Below are 8221 nucleotides of genomic sequence, written 5' to 3'. Positions count from 1 at the left end.
AAAACCTTGACCCATCTCACACCACACACAGAAATCAACCGAAGATAGATCACAAATCTAACTGAAAAAGCTAAAATGACAAAGCTACTAGATAGAATAAAACAGATATTTTCACGACCTTGTAGTGGGAACGTATTTCCTAGAGAGGACATAAAAACCACAAACTGCAAAAGAATAAACATTAGTAAGTTCGGCTATCAAAATTAAAAACTTCTGTGCATTAAAAAACACCATCAAGAAAACTGATATATAATTTACAGACTGGGGAAAATAATTCACAAAACATGTATATGACCAATGACTTACATCTAGCATATAAAGAATTCCTACAATTCAATAATAAAAAAAGACAGCCAAATAAAAAATGGACAAAAGACTCAAACACTTCACAAAAGGCAGGCAGCCCATGAAAAAGCACACGATATCTTTGAAGAAATGCAAGTTAAAATCACGAGATGTCTCTGCACACCCACTGGAATGGCTAAAATAAGAGATAATGGGGGATAATCAGAACTCTCATACGTTGCTAATGGGACCATAAGAGGGTACATCCTGTTGGGCAGGGTCTTAAAAGATACACATACATCTACCCTATGACTTACGTATTTATCCAAGAGAAACGAGAACAGCCTGTGCAAGAATGTTATAGCAGCTTTGTGTGTAACGGCCCCGAACCAGAAACCTGCTGGCCAGTAGAACGGATATGCAAACTGCGGCCCATCCATACAGTAAAACATTAGTGAGCAATATAAAAGAACGAACGGCTGATATATGCAAAACATGGATGCATCTCAGAGATACTATGCTGAGCAAAAGAAACCAGCCCTCCCCACCCCGCAAAACCAACGTGTATAGAATGTGAAGTGAGGCAAACTGTGTCATGGTGATGGACGGCAGGTCAGTGGTTACTTCTGGGGACTGGGGATTGAGGGAGGAGGGGTGGGGAGACTTTTTGGGTGATGGCATGCTCTGAGCTTTGATGCACATTTGATAAGACTGACCGGACAGTACGCTTAGGATCTGGGCAGTTCACTGTGTATAAACTGAATCTCAATGAAAAATAGAAAGTTATCGGATGAAGGTAGTCAAAAGGTACGAACTCCCAGTTATAAGATAAATAAATACTAGGAATGTAATAATGTACGGCATGGTGACTATCGTTAACAAGACTGTATGATATATAGGAAAGTTACTGAAAGAGTAGATCCTAAAAGTTCCCATCAGAAGGAAAAATTGTTTTTTCTTTTTCTTTTTTTTATTGTGTCTGTATGAGACCATAGATACTAACTAAACTTATTCTATCATTTCACAAAATAGGTAAGTCAAATCATTATTCTGTATACCGTAAACTTATACAGTGATATATATCAACTATATTTTAATAAAATTGGTAGAAAAAAGTTAAAAGCCACAGCCCAAATGATGCCATGTCGATCATCGGAAGCGGAAGAGAGCTTTGTTTGTCATGTAAGAGCTCCCTGCAGAAGACAGAGCAGTGCCTGGGCAGGGGCTGGCTGGCCTGGGTCCCTAGGACAAAGCACTTCCCACAGGCCGCCAAGGGCAGCAGCAACCTGAGTCTGGGACAGAGAGTAGGAGAGAGCAGGGAAGAAAGGGGGTCACGAGCGAGACCCATTTGTCTGTCTGAACCTGATTCTGAAAGACTGAAAGATGCTGGCGGGACTCATAAAGCAATATGCTGCATTAACGCCTGGACGTGACTGGTTGGTAAAAATGTGCTTTCTGTGTGCACTCAGGCTGTGCTCAAAGTGACATCGTTAGGCAGAGCCACAGGCCTAGGAGATACTCAGAAAATCTTGCTCAGTGCATACTCTTCTAGAGGGGCCTTCTTCCCTATCTTACCCCTTACCTTCTTTAAACTCTTCTTCCTGCCTTTTCCAGCGAGGCCTGGGGCAGGCATGAGAAAAGCAAATTGCAAAGGCATGCCCAAGGAGATGATGCTGGGAAGAGTGCTGAAGTGCATTATGTCAGGCTGCCATGACAAAATACCAGAGACTGGGTGCTCACATACATGACAGACATTTATTTCTCATAGTTCTGGAGGCTAGAAGTCCAAGATTAAGGTATAGGCTATTTTGGTTTCTGGTGAGGCCTCTGTTCCTGGCTTGTAGACATGCACCTTTTCACTATGTCCTCACATGGCCTTTTTTTGTGTGTGCCTGGAGAGAGAGAGAAGGACAGACAGACAGACAGAGACAGAGAGACAGAGACAGAGAAAGAGACAGAGAGAGACAGAGAGACAGAGAGAGAGAGAGAGAGAGAGAGAAAGCGAGCACGTGCCAGCATGAGCAGGCGCAGGCTCTGGTGTTTCTCCCTCTTTTTTATAAGGCCACTAATCCTGTCAGACTGGAGCCCTACCCTTGTGACCTCATTTAATACTACTTTCATAAAGGCGCCTCTCCAAATACAGTCATATTTGGGGTTAGGACTTCAACATGTAAATGTGGGGGGCATAAACATTCGGTCCATCACAATGCCAGATGAATGATCTTTGCAAAGACTGCTGGGTGTGGGGGAGATTTGCCCTCACCCCGCTGGTGAATAGCTTTTAGAGAACAGCCCTTTGTCTCCATTAAGCAAATTAAATTTGAACCACAGAAAAGCACTTTTATTTCCTCAACCTCCTGAGCTATCTAGTCCTTCCTGCTGGAGCAGCTCTTTTCCAGGCACCGGAATCATTTATCATGAATTAAATAGCTTGTATGTCAAGGCATGGGTCTAAATCAATTAGAGAAAGTCAAGTCTTCATGCTTTTAACTGATTGCCAGGAGGAGAGAGAATGGCTGTTGTGACTCCCCTTGGGGCTTTGTCACATGTGTAACAAAAACAAAAAAAAAATGAGCTGTGTCCTGAATAAAGCTCAGTGGGACAGCAGCAAGGAGAAATCAAACCATTGTCTACACCCAGGAAAGGAATTCAGAGTGGTTAGGATCAGCTTGATTTTCCTGATCATTCTCGAACAGTTTGTGCGAGGCCCTCAGAATTATGTATAGTTCCTTTCCACCTAGACTTAGGTTCCTTGCTGACACCGTAAGTGGCTGACACTTCCTGAGGCTGAACTTTTTATCTCACTGCTCACTGGTTCCCATTTCTGCTCTGAAGAAGGACCAGAAAGTCTCAGACAGCAGAACACAGATTAGGCCTTCAGATGAGACTGGGAGGCTTGATTCAGCTGAATTTTAACCTTGAATCTTTTTAAAAAGCATATTGATTACAGCAATTAATTGCAGTGTTTCTAAAGTCAGTATCAATATTAAGTCAATAAGTCATTTAACAAAATGACTAAAATCAGTTTCTGCTGACATTGTGAGGAATGTTTGCTCTTTTAGTGTTTGTTTTACTCATTATGATTCCTTATTATAAAGCAGAATCTATATTTAGCAAACAAAACAACTATCCCACAAAACATAAATAATTCCACCAGACCCTTGCTAGTGCCAGCCAATTCAGGCGGCCCAGGAGAGCCTGCCATCAGGAAGCCCATAACATAAGCAAAATGAAAAAGGGGAGGGAGATTTACTTACATCTCTACCCTCAGGGCCTCTGGTCATCCCGCCCACTCTTTCCCAAAGATTGTGCTTCTGAATTATCTGTAACCTCTCCCGCCAGCTTCCTTTCCCTGCAGCTGAATGAGGAACCAGGTATAAAGGACAAAAATCAATAACCCTTTTTAATGGGCATTTGCTTTTCCAATAGTTTTGTTGAGCCTAGTTGAATATTTAAAAGATGGAATTGACAAAGACTTTCACCTTGACCAAACTTTAGCCAGGCTCCTCTGAGGACTTCGCCTCTGTCCTTGCCAAGCTGGCACAGCCCAGTCTAAGCAAGAATGCTGCTTAGTCATTGTAGAGGTTGCACCACACTTGAAGCTAATTACCCTGAGCTGTTTAGCAACAATCCTCCTGTCCTTGATGTTTCTTCTTAGTAAGTTTTCATCAACCCCATCCCAACACACGCTTTAGCTATAAATCTCCACCTGCCCTTGTCTTCAGAGTTGAGCCAGATCTCTTTCTCTTATTGCAATAGTCTTGGATAAAGTCTTCCTTACTGTTTTAACAAGAGTCAGAGTAATTTTTCCTTTAACAGAATGAAAGCTTCCTGAGGGGCGAGGACTTTTCTGTTTAGCTAACAGATCCCCAGGACTGGAACAGCGTCAGGAGCCCCGAGATCTCTCAGTGAAGGTTTGCCGATAAACAGTTGCTGACATGAATAATCTCATTTGCTCTTTTCATCAACACAGAAGTATGATGTCCTCGTCCTCATTTTATAGAAGAAAAAATGAAGCTTACATAACTTAAGAGATTTATTTCTCATCTACCAGCTGGTAAGAAACATTCCACAGAGGGACTGTTCTTCGCTCTGTCCTGTGTTGCATTATCTTCTAATTTAAAGAATTAAAAAAGAGCTTCGACAGACACAAAAAATACATAAATCTTCAGACAATAGCAAGAGCTATGTTTATTGAGAATTCGCTGTGTGCAGACCTCTGAGCATATATTAACTTTCATCCTTATGGCAACCTGGTGATGCGGGAGCTATTGTTGTTATTGTTTTTATAGCTTAATTGAATATAATTTAACACATGATCAATTCCACACATGTAAAGTGTACGATTTGTAAATTTTGACATGCATGCATCTATGAAATCATCCCCACAATCAAGATAATAAGCATTATCATGATCCCTAAAAAGGAACTGTTATTCATACCATTTTACTGATAAGGCAGTTGATTTCATTCGTATGATGTCACACAGCTGCTGTGCGGGGAGCCAGGATTTGAAGCTATGTTGGCCGAGATTTCAGAACCATCTTTCTTCCTCCAACCTGAGTCTGTGTCTCTCTCTTACCCCCTCTCCCTAGCTCCCTTCCTCTCTCTCTAAGCCTTTTTCTCTGATATTGCTGATCACCCACTATGCGTTAATGGCTTGATATTTAGATGCTCCATACTGTCATCCCATACCAATAACAATGATGACAGGAATGACAATTACAACTAACAGGTACAGCAAGTCATTCTAATGAGCTCTTTAAGTATGGTGGGACATTTAAAGCAATGCGGCCCTTAGAGCTTGCTTTGCAATCAGGCTGACCCAGCTTTGAACTCCAGCCCCTACATTTACTGAGCAACCCCAGATGATCTTAGCAAACTTGCTGAGCCTCGTCATGCCTATGGGCAAAAGGGGAATCATGATGCCCATCTCAGAAATGGCATGAGAACCACATGGCAGAATTACTTCATACAATACTCCATAACAGCAAGTACTCCAAAAATAACTGTGATTATTAAAATCGTCATAGCAATTTTTATAAAATAATACATCTTCTAAAATTTCAAGCAACATAATTTCTCTTTCAAGCATACAGTAGTTTCTGCCCAGGTAAATAAATATACGTACAAGAACACATCTCAATTTGCCATTCAGCAACCCTTTGTGGAACACCAGAAATACAATAGTGTTGAAAAGGGGTAGAGAAAATTGGAAATGGTCGATATCTTGCTTAATTTCCCTCTTTATCAGTTTATTTTCAGTAAAAAGCCTCTTGAGCAAAAGATATGACTCTTTTAGGTGCTAGCAGTTTAAAAAAGAGAAAAAGAAGCCCCCATCTAATTGCCCAGGTATCAGGCCAAAGGTGCGTTTCACAGCCTCTTCTTGGCCTCTATTTCATTGGTTTTAAATGCCGTGGCTCTGTTATAGTATATGAGCACAATCAACACTGAGCAGATCAGCAAGAAATTTGAAAAACATTTTACAGGTCTTGTGGTCAATACAAAAATCAAGTTAATGAATTATTATTGAAATAAATAGTGAATCTGAATGTTGGAGAGATCAGTAGGTCAGGTTTAGAGAGAAATTAATCAGTATAAAAAGTGTGGTGGAAGAGGGCCAACTTAAATGGATTTTTTTTTTTTTTATTAGCAAATGAGAAATAATCATAGTCAGGGTCATTCATCTCTTTTTTGATGTAACTGAAATATCATCTTAGAAATCTTGGTCTTCTAGACAGAGTCCAGTCAGTGGTCAAAATGGAAACAGCCTACCTTGGACACCTGGTCACTCGCCTTCTGTTCAATAAAGAGGTGGGATATCTCACAAAGCGACTCTGCTCACGCCTGCTTCTCAAGTGGCTTCGCTGACACTCTAGCACAGGGCAACATAAGACTGAACTGTTAGCAGGCACTTGTTCTTTCTTCTTTTTAAAACAAGCATGCTAGGGGAGCAGGCACTGTACTAGGTTCTGAATGCACACAGGAATAAAGCCCCAGTCCTTATCCCTCGAGACTTAGAACATTAATTCTAGCTGGGGGCAACTATGCATACCCGCAGTAAAAAAAATAATTGCTAGGGTATGGCTAAAAATAAGCAGGAAAGGCGTGCATACGAAGTGCATTTACAAGGGAGACATTGCTTTGGACCAAAGTCAGGTTGCAGTGGGGTGGATATCAAGCAAGCGGTAGAGTTTGAACCAGAAGTAGGGTTGGATTTCATTAGGAAGGATATGGAGAATGGCAAAAACAAATACTCATAGAATAAAGAGCCCAGGTCACATTCAGTGTCTTGCTGATCGCGTTTCCCTCTGCTGAGTCCACCTGCACCACAACTCCTCCCAGTGCACAGCTGTCTTGGAGCAGGATTTTTCAATTTCATCCATCACACCAAAATACCAGTCTCTTGTTTGTTTCATCGATCACTGCACCTTTGGTCTCTGGGAGCTCTATCTTGCCTGTTTTAGAAGGGCAGGCAGAGGCGAGTGTTAAGAATGACTCTGAGACTTGGTTCCATAGTGTAGCAGTTAGCGCGTCTGCTTTACACGCAGAAGGTCCTGGGTTCGTGCCCCAGTGGACCCACGGTCCATGGTCTACGGCCATGCCACCCTGAACAAGCCCGGTGTCTGATCTCGGAAGCTAAGCAGGGTCGGGCCTGGTTAGTACTTGGATGGGAGACCACCTAGGAAGACCAGGTGCTGTAGGCATTAAAAAAAAAAAATAAAGAAAGAATGACTCTGGGTTTTGGCTCATGTAGTTGGAGGGATGTTGTTATTCAGTAGGAAATGCTGAAAAACAACTTGATTTGGGAGAAAGATCCTGAGTTTGGTGTTGAATAAATTGAGTTTGAAGTGACTTTGAGACATGTGGTGGAGTTAACTGTAGTTATCTTTGACTGTTTGATTACAGAAGTATGATGCTATTATCTCTTTTTCACTTTTCTCCCATTTGCAAAGAGCAGCAATTTTTTCAAAGTACGTAATGGGCATGTATTACTTTAAAAGTAGAAAAAGTCATAAAGTAATAATAAAATATGAAAAATTAAGGCATTTTAAGTTAATAGCACTCATTGTGAGATTTTATTTTATTTTGATCCAATTAGTTTATAAAAATGTGAATTGCAAAGTACCACATTTTAAGTCTTCATTACATAGGCTCTCTCCAACTCTTGCAAGAAACGATCTGGAATGGCACAAACGCAATAAAAATTCATTCAAAACACAGAATATTGCTCCTAATTAGTGAGCTGTCCCCTCCAAGGGAGATTCAGGGACCTGGTGCCTCTCATTTTGTGCCTCCACCATCTTCAGTGTGTCTTCTAAGGTAGCCACACTTGTCTGCATCCAGTTGATGGAAGAATAAAGAGCATGGAGGATTTTCCGTGGCACGTTTCTCTGTACCAGGCCTGAAAGTGTCACAAACCACTTCCGCTCATGTTCCATTGGCTGGAACTGCAATGGTGGCTGGGACACATATTCTAATTGTGTGCCCAGTAGGAAGAGGAAGCAGATTTTGTGACGAACTGAGAAAATTGTGCCTCAGATGCCAAGCGTCTGCATTTAGTGTTTCCCCTCCAGGATGTCATCTGATTGGCATCTTTTCAGTTTGTTCTTCAGTTATTACCTGGTTAACATTGAGTATCCACATACACAGGACAGGTAAAGTAGATAGAATGCCAACGGCCCTGATCAAATTCAGAGGTATGTTTAAGCATTTCTCTGAAATAACGATATAAGAACCTTATACTAAGGAAAATGAGATTAGATTGAAATGATTGGTTCTGACTGAACCAATTATTTTTTAAAATTTTCGGTGAATATTAATAATTACGTTAAAAATTTATTTTAAAAATTCATGGGAATCAATGTGGATTTCTTGTTGGTCTTGGCTCCTAGAATCTATAATTTGAGTGTTCGAACCATATTTACAAGAGTTT

The 8221-nt window shown here is 41.0% G+C and overlaps 1 pseudogene; it reads left to right on the top strand.

Annotated features, from left to right (window-relative positions):
• The first annotated feature begins 6876 nt into the window (after positions 1-6876).
• Positions 6877-6992, top strand: LOC120607470 (uncharacterized; annotated as a pseudogene).
• Positions 6993-8221: the final 1229 nt, after the last annotated feature.

This window comes from Pteropus medius, unplaced genomic scaffold, assembly GCF_902729225.1.
Source record: "Pteropus medius unplaced genomic scaffold, Ma_sr-lr_union100, whole genome shotgun sequence".
In the NCBI taxonomy this organism is placed as follows: Eukaryota; Metazoa; Chordata; class Mammalia; order Chiroptera; family Pteropodidae; genus Pteropus; species Pteropus medius.
The sequence above is the reverse complement of the archived record's forward strand: the minus strand, read 5'-3'. Positions and strand labels throughout refer to the sequence as shown.